This window comes from Nicotiana attenuata, chromosome 6 (genome assembly GCF_001879085.1).
Source record: "Nicotiana attenuata strain UT chromosome 6, NIATTr2, whole genome shotgun sequence".
Taxonomy (NCBI): domain Eukaryota; kingdom Viridiplantae; phylum Streptophyta; class Magnoliopsida; order Solanales; family Solanaceae; genus Nicotiana; species Nicotiana attenuata.
In genome coordinates, this window is record NC_031994.1 from 19,205,714 (window position 1) to 19,220,667 (window position 14,954).

The 14,954-nt window shown below is 41.1% G+C and overlaps 1 long non-coding RNA gene across 1 annotated transcript; it reads right to left on the bottom strand.

Moving 5' to 3' along the window:
- Window positions 11,266–14,353, bottom strand: LOC109226673. Its single transcript, XR_002068107.1, has 3 exons — window positions 14,063–14,353; window positions 11,719–11,878; window positions 11,266–11,621 (listed from the first exon to the last, which is right to left on the bottom strand). It is a non-coding gene; the product is annotated as an uncharacterized LOC109226673 (long non-coding RNA).

Below are 14,954 nucleotides of genomic sequence, written 5' to 3' on the forward strand. Positions count from 1 at the left end.
CGCCCCCCCCCCCCCCCATTCGTGACTCTAACAACCTTTAAGTTTTAAAAAATTTCTTTGAAAAATTATGTCTAAACTTTTTGGAAATCAAAATAGGCCACGCACACAAGTCATATATTATCATATTAAGCTATTCAAAGTCTTAAAGCACGAAACAGAAAGTTAGAACTCAAAATGACCTATCGGATCATTACACTTAAGGCCCTACCTGAGCCAAACAGATGTTGTACTTTCTGCACTTCTCCTTGATGACTTTGTCAATGAAGAGCTTGAATTCGACGGTGAAAGCATAGATGTAAACATAGGAGAAGCAATCACAATGTTCAGAAATTTGATTGCCCTTCTAGACACAATAAACAAGTACACTGTCTTCCCATTTGCAATTAGCTTAGATAAAAGAAAGGTCATCTAGCCGTATCTAGGAAGCAAACTCACCCAACCACATATTACCATCCCTGGATCGGACTGCTTCTCATTACTTCGAAGAGTATAATTTTCTGAGAAACCCAACTTATTGGGGACTATATCTGACACAACCAGATCCCAGTTGTCTTTCTTGTTCTTGGAAAAAGGCTTGCTGGTAGAGGCTTTTTCTTTCCTTACTAGTGTTGTTCCAGGACCGTTTCATCTGTACATAGATAACACCATTTTAGAGTGATCCATTTGAACTAACATCTACCATCTAGCACTAGCTAGATTCGAGATATCCGTGATTCTATGTTAAACACATCTGATGGTTATGATTCTACTAGCGTAATATATGGGATCCTCCCTGTAACGTTTATAATGAGTGGATGTGAAATTAGGAAACAGTTACAACAAGGTTATCGTATAAATAACTCCCTTCCCCCACCGCTGTATAGGAATGGCAGGCGGTGCGGGGCGGGACGGGTTCTGTCTGAACCCGCACAATTTCAGTTCGCTCCGTCTCGCAACCGCAAACTCTCAAACCTGCACTACCCCTCTAACGTCCTAACCCGTACCGCTCCATTACCATCCCTACCGTTGTAACCCGTATTTTGGTATACTCAACCAACACACAAACATTATAGTGGGTTCTTACTTAGTTAGCATTCATTTCTACTGTTGGCTATCAATTTGGATGGATTAATCAATAAGAATTACTCCTTATTATTCTCATTTCATTACTTGAATCTTATTATTCATTTCATTATTATTATACTACACTATTTTTATCAATTTTATCGTACTTACATAATTTCGACATTATCAAGTATTGAACCAATTTGGTTTAATCACGTAGCTTGAGGCCTAAATTATGTTAAATTAATTATTAGACCTAATAACTAAGTTTTAATTTAAACAGGTTCCTCTTTATAACCCTACCAACCCTTTACTCCAACTTTAGTTTTTCATCTTATTGTGCATTTTTAAGTGCTCAAGGAAGAAGGACTTTCAAAACTTAGAAAAATTCAAAGCAAACAGGTTTAGGCAAAAGCATGGCTACCAATCGAAAGGTTATACAGGCTCAACTAGGGTCAATCACATAAAAGTAGGGTAGAAAAGTTCAAACGAGACAAAAAGAGCATAACACAGTATTTTATTTTAACTTACATGTCGGACAATTCTAGACTCAATGCAACTCATAGAACAAATAAAAGAGCTCACATCACACATGATACATGACTCACTCAAGACATATCCACTCCAACTCTCAATCAAAATAAGAATATAGCAAAGCCACAAACTTATTCATGAAGCACAACAATTGTATACGGTCAAAGTTAGATGCCCCGGTGTAGAAGCTTGAGGTTCCGCCCTAGGTCCGAGTCCGGGAGAGGTCAAGTTCGAAACCGCTTGACCAGGCTCGAGCTCGAAGACAGAGCGTAATGCCCGTGGGCAGGAGTTCGAGGAACGCCGATGCCAAGTATGCTCGACCTCGAAATAGGACCGTTATGGATTTGTACCAGAGCGAGCTACATTCCTGCCACGTCCCTGAGATCATGGCGCAAATTTTGGAATAAGATCGTACAATTCTGTACTAGGCGGTTAGACAGCTGTAACAAGAATATTTCCTACTGTAAATAGAAATATTCCTTATTTATGGTTCCCCTATTATATAAAGGGGATTCCAATCATTTGTAAGATCATCTTTTACTGGGAAAAGAATATACTCTCTACTTTTTTCCTGTTGTTCATCAGAATTGTCCCTTAGCTTAATTGTCCTTACTTTGATTTTTCTACTTAATTCTTCTTACTGCCCTAAGCCACCTCGAAGTCACGTCTCGAGGTCACTGCTGCTAAGTAATATTGGTTTGATTCACTTCTATCTTTCATTTCTACTTCATATTTCTTGAGTCTTAATTGGTATTGAACTCAATCACATATCTTTAAAATCACAAATCAAATTTAATTGTTACTCGTATTTTTCGAGGTAAATAGTTTGGCGCCCACTGTGGGGCTAAAGATAATAGTGATTATTTCTTTACTGATGCTTATTACACACGTTATCTTTACGTTTTTTTCTTGTCAAGAATCTTTGATTTTCAGGTTGAAACATGTCTAGCTCACAAAATGCACATATTCATGACAATGAGGGTCTTGGAGAGAACAACAATGTAGGGGTCGGTGTACCACCAATAAACCGTGGGGAAGTGACCAGTTGATGTTGGTTCTCATATTGCTATAAAAACTAGCCTCGGCACAGACCCCGAAGGGAGCGTACGCAGGGATGCTCAACCAGGGGACCAAGGAACGCCAGGAGCAGGAGAGGGAGGAGTTAGCCTCCAAGTGATATTTGAGATGTTGCAGGCTCAGCAAATCGCCATCGCTCAACTTCAAAGTCAGAATAAGACCCCGAGTGTAGCTGAACATGAAAACAATCAACGTGTTGAACCAACGCCGGAAGGACCAAATGGAGACAGCTCAGGGACTGACCCCACCATTATGAAAATGCTCGAAGAGACTAAGAGGATCGAGTCCGGAGAAAAGAAAACTGAGGATAATGACAGGAAGGTGGAGACTTATAACTCCCGTGTAGACCAGATACCAGGGGCACCCCCAGTTTTGAAAGGTCTAGATGCCAAGAAGTTCATACAAAAACCATTCCCTCAGAGCGCAGCCCCGATGCCCATTCCTAAGAAATTCTGCATGCCCGATATACCCAAATATAACGGGACAACAGACCCTAACGAATATATTACTTCATACACTTGTGGGATCAAAGAAAATGACTTGAATGATGATGAAATCGAGTTAGTGTTGTTGGAAAAGGTTTGGGGAAACACTCTCAAAAGGAGCTATGATTTGGTATCACAACTTAGCCCCTAACTCTATTGATTCATTTGCTATGTTAGCAGACACTTCCGTTAAAGCTCACTCCGGGGCCATAAAGGTGGCCACGAGAAAATTGGATGTCTTTAAAATAAAACAAAGGAACGACGGGATGTTAAGGGAGTTCGTGTCCAGGTTTCATATGGAAAGAATGGAACTGCCGCTGGTCTCCGGCGACTGGGCGGTACAGGCCTTCATGCAGGGTTTGAACGAGCGAAGCTCAATTGCTTCTCGACAACTAAAGCAGAACTTGATCAAGTATCCAGCTGTGATGTGGTCAGATATTCACAACCGTTATTAGTCAAAAATCAAGGTTGAGGATGACCAATTAGGAGCCCCCTCGGGCTCAGTTCATCCTAACAGGTTCGTGGCCAAGCCCCCGAGGGACATGAACAGAGATTTGAGATCAAACAGGGAAAGGTATCAGCAGTATGCCGACCAAAGGAACAGTGGCCCAAGCCGTAACATTCCTCGGAGCGATCGGAGAAACGATCGAGGACAAAGTTCTCATGGACTCATGAGTAAGAGCGGGTTCGATAAACATACCGACCCCACGGAGGCTCCCCGATTATCAGAGTACAACTTTAGCGTGGATGCATCAGGGATCGTGACGGCTATTGGAAAAATCAAAGACACCAAGTGGCCGAGACCCATACAAATCGATCCTTCTCAAAGAAACCCGAACTTGATGTGCAAGTATCACGGTACGCACGGTCATAGAATAGAAGATTGTCGGCAGCTAAGGGAAGAGGTGGCTCGATTGTTCAACGAGGGCCACCTTCGAGAATTTCTAAGTGATCGTGCCAAGAACCACTTCAGGGAGAGAGATGCAAGGAAAAACGACCAAGAAGAGCCACAGCATGTAATCCACACATGATCATTGGAGGAGTCGATATACCCCAACGTCCTATATTAAAGCGCACCAAAGTATCGATCTCAAGAGAAAAGCGGACTCGGAGCTACGTGCCCCAGGACGTCCTGTCATTCTGCGACGAGGAAGCAGAAAACGTATTCCAACCTCAAAACGACGCCCTGGTAATCTCTATTCTTTTAAATAAAATTCAAGTTAAACGTGTTTTAGTGGATCCAGGTAGCTCGGTGAACATAATCAGATCGAGGGTCGTGGAACAACTTGGCCTGCAAGATCAGATCCCGTGTACCGGGTGCTGAATGGCTTCAACATGGCAAGCGAAACAACAAAAGGAGAGATTATCTTGCTAGTAAACGTAGACGGGACCATACAAGACACCAGGTTCCATGTCATCGAAGGTGACATGAGGTATAATGCACTCCTCGGGAGACCATGAATACACAACATGAGGGCAGTGCCTTCGACTCTCCATCAGATGATGAAATTCCCGACAGAGGAAGGAGTGAAAATAGTCCACGGGGAGCAGCATGCTGCGAAGGAGATGTTTGCAATCAAGGAAGTGGTGTCGATGTCAGAACCCTTGACCTCAGGGGAATCGAACTCTAAAGGTAAGCAGGCGGCTAAGTAGCAATCACAGCTCTCAGCCTCGACGGGATTGGAACTGCAGGTAATCAAAAGCGAAGAAGAGAACTTCCTTACTCCTCGAATCTTCATTGTTCCCGAGGAGTCCGATACTACCAAGTCAACCGTCCGAGAGAAAGGTACACCTGGGAATGGGGTTAGTCCCCGAACTCAGGAAAAAAATCATTTAGTTTCTTACTGATAATATAGATTGCTTTGCTTGGTCCCATCTAGATATAACAAAGACTCCACCGGAAACCGCCACGCATCGGTTGAGCACCAATACCGGATTCGAACCGATGAAGCAAAAATGAGGCATCTGTCCGAAGGACAAACATCCAGTTGGCAGGATGTCCAAAGGACAAACAGGTAAAGCAATGAAAGCCTATATTGATGATATGACTGGTTAAGTCCCTGCGCGCAGAGGACCATTTTTATTCATTTGCAGGAAACATTCAAAGTTTCGAGGCAATGCAAAACGAAGCCTAACCCAGGGAAATGCGCCTTCGGAGTTGGCTCAGGTAAGTTCCTCGGCTTTCTGGTGTCAAATCGGGGCGTCGAAATCATCCCCGACAAAATCAAGGCTTTCGAAGATATCACAATCATGGACAACAGCAAATCCTCGGAGTTGTTGGTAGAGGATCTTGAAAACTCGGCATGATGGAAGCTCTCGAAGGCCTTAGGTTTTAAAGCATACGTTGCACTCTTTTTCCCTTAGCTCGGGTTTTGTCCCAAATGGGTTTTACCAGCAAGGTTTTTAACGAGGCAACAATCACGTGCTACCTAAGGAAAACTCGACAGTATCCAAGTCTTCTTTTCAATCAACCTCGAATACTGGGGGGCATCACCATCGGATATTACATTTTCAAGGAAAACACTTCACGCCTAAGAGGGCCTCGATAGGAAACGTTGTAACGGGCCAAACAGTCAAATGAACCGTGCCCATATAGAATAGTCGAGCCTCGATGGCAGAACACGTACGAATGTATCGAATTACTTAAAGAAACATTCTGTTTATATCAAAAACACTTTGCGTCTCGAAGAAGTATACTATTATACTAGCTCTACACTTATAACCCTACGGGAAACGGCTCAAGAGCCTAAGCATAAAAGCACACCCGAATACTCGGGGACTGCCATCGACAGTCAATACACATTCGAGTCATTGAAAACTCGGACTCATAAGACCTCAAAGAGGCACCCCCTCGAAACAAAGGCCAAGGCCAATATACTCGGGTACTAACTTTGTGAAAGTTATCATGAAACAAGTTCAGTGACATACCCAAAGGCTACGACCAAATGAAAGGCTACAGCCATATTAAAGACTACGGTCATATAAAAGGCTACGGCCAAAATAATGCGGCTCGGAGATGTCCGACTTTCGCCACAAATTAAAGGCCTTCAAACACTTTGTAAAAACCGGTTAAATTAGGATACTCTCGGCAAAAGCAAAATATAATGGGCTTCGATAAATTCAGCCCCCAAATAATTTAATGGGCTTCGATAAATTCAGCCCTCGAACAATTTAATGGGCTTCGATAAATTCAGCCCTCGAATAACTTAGAGGCTTCAATTGCATCAGCCCTCGATAAAGCCTCAAGAGATATTCGATTATCAGGACACAAACAAGGTCCCGATACGTCAAACCTTCGAAAAACCCAACGGGTACAAAAAAAACATTCTAAGGCATAATTAAATTTTCACTATGTCTTTTAGCCGAAATGAGGGAAAAATTATGTAGCCATTCTAGAGGCCGAAACGGCCCAGTCTAAAGAGCCTAAGGGCCAATCTAAAGAGACTTAGGGCCAATCTAAAGAGCCTAAGGGCCGATATATAAGAGCCCAAGGGTCAACTTCGAAAGGCTTAAGGGCCAAAAACTTATAGTTCGAGACTCCGTTCTCGCCTTACCCGGACTATGAGTCACGATATCCCGAGCTCACATCGGATCGATTAAATTTGGCTCGAGGATTATTATATCCATAAAAGATCTAAGGGTTAACTATATCTCGAGTATGAACCAATTCTCGAATCAATCACTCAAGTTATACAAACCAAGTATTCCTTAAATAAAGACAATATGAAATCCAGCACAAGTCAAAGATGAGATAAAAAGTTCCCCTTATATTTCCAAAAGATGACTACAGAAGATTTTACACGAGGGACACTCGCACAAAAACAAAATGAAGAAACATAAAACTACTTCGGGGTCATATCTTCAGGGGCCGCATCTCCGAGAGCTTCATCCTCGGGGACTTCGTCTTCGTCTTCTCCACTCTCAGAGCCAGTGGTTGAACCATCCTCATCAGAAAGCAAAGCAGTAACTTCCTCTTCCAGGGTCTTCGCCTTCTCGATATCGGCTGAAAGATCGAAGCCACGAGCTGCACCTCCTCGAGGGTTTCCCTCCGGGACTGTCGCCTAGCATGGTCGAGTTCACATGATAGCTTAACTTCGGCCGCAGTGGAAATCTCCATGTCCCAGGTGTTAGCCGCTTCGGTATCGGCTTGGTACGAAGACATAATTGCCTCAGCGTCGGATCTAGCCTTGGCCAACTCAGCAGTGGACTTAGCTTTAAGCTCCTCTATTTCACAGCCTTGAGCTGGGTTCTCCTCCTTCACACTTTGGAACTGACGTTCGAGTGAAGCCAGCTCTTCTAGAAGAGTTTCTTTCTTAGAGGCGAGATCGTCCATGTTTTGCCTCCACCCCAGGGTCTCGGCCCCCTTCGTCTTAAGCTCCTCCCGAAGCTGCATCACCAATTCTCCCTTCTGATAAAACTACGAAGTTAAAAGTATTAGTCGTCAAAACAAACAAGTACATAACAGACCCTCAAAGCTATACTACCTTTTCAACAAACTCGGCCCGTCCTTGGCAAGCCTGCGTCAATTTAACTCGAAGGTCGTTGATATCCCCCACCTTCTTAACATAAAGAGTTTTGAGACTGTCCCTCTTCCGAAACCTTCTTAAGCTCAGCCTCCCATCGAGCAAGATCAGTTCGAGACTTGGAAAATGCCCTTTTATGGAGCACCACAAACTTTATAAAAAAGGAGGGAAATATAGATTTCGAACAGCAAAAACAAAGGCGCAGGCATAAAAAGCGAAAAACTCACTTGTTTGAAGAGTCGACGAGCCTCATCGAAAATGAAGGAATCATCTGGGTCGAGGCCATCTTCAAGTCTTGCAAGGCATTCTCGAAAGATGTCATGCCCTTCGTGGCTCGCTTCCACTTCAGAAGACCTCATATTCAAAGCATCTCGAATTTGCCCCTCGGAGAACTCGGGGCCAAGCGGTGAGTCATCCACATTGATTACCCCAAGTGATCCACTCGGGACGTTCTCTTTTGTTTGAAGAGGCTCGGAATCGGGCCGTTCGGCCTCGACCTCCAAATGGCCTCCTAGGCGAGGTTCCTTATTTCTGTACGATGGCTCGGGGACTTTGTTTGAACTCCCCTAGGAAATTTCTTCGGCTCTGGAATAATCCACTTCAACCATCACCAGCTCGACGAACTGTGAAACATCGGCATTTCCTCTTTCACGAGCTACCAGCAGCCAGTCGTCATCTTTTTCTTCCTCCAGACCCCGAAGGCGTTGGGCCGTTTCCAGAGATAAGGCCGCCGTATCGGCCTTGGACCTTCGAGCCACGCTCTTCTTAGGCCTCAGGGGATTTACAGATGACTCTCTTTTTCTTTTTCCTTCTTTAGAAGATTTCGGAATCTCTTCTTCATCGGCCGAGGCCGGCCGCATAGCAACATCGTCTCTAAGACCTGCACGAAACCAAAATAAGTATCCCACGAGAGAAGCACAAGACAACAAACAAGAGAGCTCACCATGGTTTTTGGCCTCCCATCGACCCTTGACCAAATCACGCCAGCAACGCTCCGAATAAGAGGAAGTGGAAGCCAGCTTTCGGACCCAGCCTTCGAGGTTCGGGACCCCACCAGGAACCAAGCAGTGGTTACGCCATTGGAAAGGGGTTAGACCCAGGAAAAGGGTAAAGCTGAGAAAGAGAAGAGAAAGCAGGGTATAGACCTGCCATATACTTACGTTTCATGTTCCACTCCTCGGGGAACGACATCCAATCAGCAGGAATCAGGTTAGAGGTCCTGATTCGGACAAATCGGCTCATCCACCCTGGGTCTTTGTCCTTGTCGATACTACAAAAGAGAGATTTCAAGCATCGGCATTGCAATTTTATCAAGCCACCTCGATAAAGTTGGGGACTGTACAGTCTGATCAGATGGTCGAGGGTGAAGGACATCCCCTCGACTTGGCTCGAAAAGAATCTGATCAAGTAAATAATTCGCCAAAATGAGGGGTATATCTGGCCAAGCGTCACTCGGTATCGTTGGCAAAAGTAAAGAATAACTGGATCTATGGGACCGTGAGCCGGAATTGCAGGACCCAGCGTGAATGGGTAGGTGTATACGCTCAAGTTCCCCGCTTTATATGTGGTGATATCCTCCTCAGAGGAAGGAACCACTACTTCTTTGTTCTCCCACTTGCAGTCTTCCTTTGCTTGCTCAAGCTCGTCCTTGGTTATCAAGCGAACATATCGAGACATGGGCTCGCATCGGCCTGGTGTTGACACAGGTTTCTCGATTTTGAAATCGGACGTTATTTCACATGGCGGAGGGATGCACTCATCAATACGAGGGGGCACTACCGGTTTGCTCTTGGTCGGTCAGGAAGATGAAGAAGCTTTTTCTTCCTAGGGAACCGGTTGAGAGGTTTTAGCCATCACGACACAGAAATTCAAAGAAAATGGAAAGTGTTGATTGTGAGATAGAAGAGAAGGAGGAATTCAGAGAAATTGAAAGAGCTAATAAAACTTTGAGAACAATATGAGAATAAAGTTTGCAAGGTTATGAAGTTTGTCCATTTATAGAGGTCACTTAACCATACTTTGGAAGCCAAAAGGCCGACCGTCATCCGCCTCCAATCAATGACTTTGGAAACCGCACGAAAAGCAACCTTTTCAGTCACTTCAATCGCTGACGTCACGAGATTGGCATCAGAATTGAGGCATCGAAGATCAATCCGTTTTTTATCAATCTATTTCGAGTTCGAGCAAAGTGTTCACTCAATTACTAAGCCTAAGGGCCACCCGAGTTTGAGAAGTTTCTCACTCGGGGACTACAAAAGAGCCTAAGGGCTAACTTTATTTCAGGATTCGAGCAAGTACTCGCTTGACTACTAAGTCCAAGGGCTATCCAAGTTCGTAGGAAGTTCTCACTCGATGATCGTCTATGGAGCCTAAAGGCTAACTTTATTTCGAATTCGAGACCTTGCTCTCACTTAACTCGGACTCAAGAATCTTGATGTTCCGAGTTCGCATCGAATCGATATAAGCCCAGCTCGAGGACTAACAAAAGCCTTAAGGGATATTATGCTGGTTGATTAAAAATCTCAGGGTTTATTACGTCCTGAGTCTGGTGTTTGGACTAGTCGTTAAAATTATACAATCACATTTTTTACAAGTAAAGACAGAACGGAATTCAACACGAGCCAAAAGGAAGACAAAGGTATCCTTTTATATTTTCGAGAGACGGTTACAAAATATAACTACACCACCCACGAAGGGTACTTACATAGAAACAAAGAAGCAAAAACAAAAGCCAAAAAAACTAATCTACTTTTTAGGCCATGTTCTCGAGGGCATCGTCTTCGAGAGCCTCCTTCCCGTGGACCCCCTTTTGAACGTTTGGAATCTCTTTGTACCCAAAGAGATTTGAGGCAGAAAGTCTTCGAAAAATGTAACTATATTTCTAGCAGCGGAGATTGAACGTTCTCCTGAAATTTTGGGCCGTAACCCATTAAAAGAGCAGCAAAAGAAAGAGACCAGAAGGGAAGACCAGAAGATGTAGCTTCGCCTTCCATCACAAGAACAATCAAAGGGGTTGCAAGGTGCACGAGCAACGATCCAAGAATGTTTATCCTTGGGACATTGTTCCGGAGTGGGATGCAAAAATACTAGATGATAGTGCCACGTCATTCCATGAAGAGCCACACTACAACAAAAAAGGCTTTTTGCGGCAATAAAATTTTATTTTAGCGGCAATAAAAATTGCCGCAAAAACTTTTACCGGCAATTAATTATTTGCCGTTGTATCCAGCGTCGCTAAAAGTTTTAGCGGCAATTATAGTGAATGCCGGTAAAGGCCCCAATTATTGCCGCTAAAAGTTCGATTTTTTAGCGGCATTATTTATTGGCAATTATAATGGCCACTAAAACTACCCCTAAATTAGCCTCTGAAATGATTTTAGTAGCAATTGGTATGGCCAGTAAATATTTATTTATTGCCAGTAAAAAGAGAACCTTTTGGCGACCATTACCCTTACCATTTTTATTGCCGATAAAACTATTCACATATTGGCAAATGGTAGCACTGGGAAACATTATGCCTATTTGTCATTAAAATGATTCCAACGTCATTCTTTGATAGTGAAAAAAATATTCTCGCATAAATAATAACATAAAACCTAAAATTCATTTTATAAAGTACAATATGTATCATTAAATCGATAATATAAAAAAAAGTTGTGTCAACAATATAAAAGAAAAAATACATCATTTGAATCCAATATCAGTAGTTCTCAATCTGACAAGCCTAATTCCAACCTCTAACTCTTTAAGGACATCATTATTAGATGTGATAGAACAAACAATCTATTATGGTTCTCAATCAACTTTCTATCTTGAATCAGATGATACCAGGTCATCATTCATGGTGTATCCTGATAAGTCTAAACCAGCATGGACGGTTCTTGATGAACCAACAAGTTGCATAAGTTGGACACTAATTCTGCAGCCATGCATATGTGGATTGTAGATCCAAATGAAACTGCATAATAAAAGTTGCAGAAAATTTAGTGCATCTAGTCATGAAAAGATATTAACTTATCCATAGTTGAAATGTAGACTATGCAGATAAAATGAACCTTGATTCTCTTCAGGTAAAAAGTGCGCACAATAGACCCTTGTGGTCCGGCCCTTCTCCGTGCGCGGGAGCTTAGTGCATCAGGCTGCCTTTTTTTATTCTCTTCAAGTTCTCACTCCGAGCTCTTGTTCATTGAGGATCACATTTATTGTTGCTACTTCCTATTAAGTCAATAAGAACACACGTTCAAACAAGCAATTTTCGATTTGGTTTCGAAAAATGCAAGTTATTCAAGAAAGCTCTTGGAAATTGACCCTCTTCACAGAAAAGTGAAGCTCAAATGCCACATTTAAGAACAAAAAAGATCAACCACAATTTCTTCCAAGAAATAGTTTTTATTAGCAAGATTCTTCTCAGGAACAATAACTTAGTACCGATTCAGCACAAAAAATAACAAAGAATTGGAGTTATATTTTAGAAATAATCTACTTTATTAGATTTTACTGACTTTATGATAAAAAGATAGCAACAGATGAGACAACTCAATAAAAGCTTATATCATCACAGAAAGGACAAATACAAAAGACGTGTGTAGTTACCAAATAAAAGTTCAAGCAGTGTAGTTAGTTTAGCTCGTAGCTCATCAAATTTGTAAGATTCATTTAGTGATTTTACTAGCTCCTCAAGGTGACTATAACGGTGCTATAAAAGAGAAATTTCTCCTTCAAAAATGTTCAATTTATCTCTATCAAATCGATTAGAGAAATAATATACCAACTTGGATACCATCCGTGTTGACATCTTGATCCATTTTAACAATTTTCTTGTATAGATCCATTTTTTTCCTATAAAAGGTTGAGCAGCATTACAATATTTAAATGTATGCTCAGCCACTTTCACATTATTTATAAGAAAGGAGCATACCCTAGAAGAAGGGTACACTCCCATCGGTATCCTCAGTATCCTATAGCAATGAACAATGTACACTAAGTCCTACTTCAAGTATATTAAGGAAAATATGAGATCAAAATCATGATATATAAATAACACTCACAACAGCTAAAAAGGTAGTTGTGGAAGAGCTATCATAGAGAATGACAAAACTCTCAATGAAGATCTCTAACAACTTGTCTGCATAATAAAGACCTCTATCCCCCAAAGTCCTGTAAGCCTCTACAACAATGACTACTTCATTTGTTGTATAGTTTAACCCTATTGTTGCTTTAGATATTATACATTCTCAATTTGACCTTGAAACAAGCAAAATTATACCATCCACAATAGCAAATAGCCTAGCACAAACAAAATATTGATAATAAAAATGACCTATCATCCAGTTACTTATTTATAAGTAAAGATATCCTAATAAATATTTATATATGGAATGCAAGAATAGAGAATAAAGAGAAAAAGTTATCAGTGTGTGCTAAGCCCCAGAATGTTCTCACTTTTTTCCTCTCCCTCTACCTCTTAAAGAAACAATAATGAAGAATGTTTATTGATTAGAAAGTTTCCCCATCTAGGCTCAAAATAACAAGGAATTTTAGCTAGAAACAACTTCCATTCAAATCCTCACCCAAAGTATAATAACCAATCCCTGCTTGGACTCTCGCACTATGTCTTCAACATTTCAACACTATGCCCACAAATAATGAATTAACACCAATAACTCAATCATTCAATTGTTTACTAAGTTACACAATATATAATTGGAGATAGGTTTTCTACATAGAGAAAAGTTTTTACCTTTCTTTTGTAAGTTCTTTGAGTGATCTCATTTAATCTATTTTCGCATCGGCTTTTGTATTGAATATGGTAAAAGATACAACAGACAAAGATAGAGAAATTTTCCCTCAGTTAGTCTATTATTTCATTTACTTATGCTCTATTTCTCCTCTTTCTGAGCACTTGTCTTTAAACTTTTCAAATGATATAACTTAGGGTCACATAAGTTAAAACTTCTCAACCTATGAATGTCTAAAAAAATTTAAAAAATGATATCTGGCCTTTCAAAGATTTATATAATTACTATTAAAACATCATACATATTAAATCATTAGTATCAAGTAAACATATCTCTGTGTGATATTTTATCAAACACTTAATAGGCTTCTTAAATTTGTCCTCTAGAAGCAACACCAAAAGTAATATAGAATACTCAAAATATTCAGAATCAAATACCATCACAAGAAATATAGTAAAAGGCAAATGAAGTAGAATTAAATCGATTTTGTAATACAAACTGAATATTAAACAACTGCGAAGCTAAAAACGAAATCACAATTAAGAAAAACTAATTCCTACCAAAATGGAATACATAAAATAATCTATCTGTATAAGGATGTGGCTAACAAATGATAAATAAAAGTAGAAAAAATTGCAAAAGTATAAGAGAGGTAACTGACAGTGATGGAGATGCAGACGATAGTGGTAAGGCAGGGATTTCGATCTATAACTGGTTAATCGGGCATCATCAATGTTGTAATGTCTGTGTCCATCTTTTTGTTTCCTCTTGATTGCTGCTATTATCTTCACCGTTCATTGATTGCCAAAAGGACTAGGAAATCTTAAATGATTTAGATGGGTAGAAAAATAGAAAAACTATAGAAAGAAAAGCCAGAGGTGGGAGGAGTAAGAGAAGAGAGGAATGAGAAAACATAGGGTTTGCGTTGTGGGGAAGATTAAAAGGATAAATTTTGTTCATTTGCTGGCCAATTGTTTTAATTGCCTCTAAATACGTAGCTTCGCCGCCTAATTCACATTAGCCGCTAATAATTTCGTATAAGGAATAAATTATTGGCAATTATTTTATTGCCACTAAATAATAGCCGCTAAAAGCACTTTTTGTTGTAGTGCCAAAGGAATGAAGTGCTACACCAAGTTGAAGTTAAGAGAAATGAGCAGCAGTATAAAGTTCACATATTTTCTGATGTGAGAAGGATTCGGCGCCCTTTTCACGTTGTTTCGAATCAAAACTTTGAAAAGGGAAACCTTGGCATAACTGGTAAAGTTGCTGCCATATGACCATGTGTTCGCAGGTTCGAACCATGGAAATAGACGATTAAAGAAGGAAGCAAAGAAAGGAGAAGACCAAAAGAAGATAAAGATGAAAAAAGCACGGTTCTTTGTTCAACAGGGTAGCCTCCTATTTATAGAAAGGCAGCGACGGATCGGCGGCACAAGTGGCCGACAAACACTGGCACGCATGTGATATTTTGGGGAAAAGCACCAATGTGACATTCCCGATCATTTCAAGCACCTACGTCATGGGCGTGACATCATCATGAGAAGTTCGGG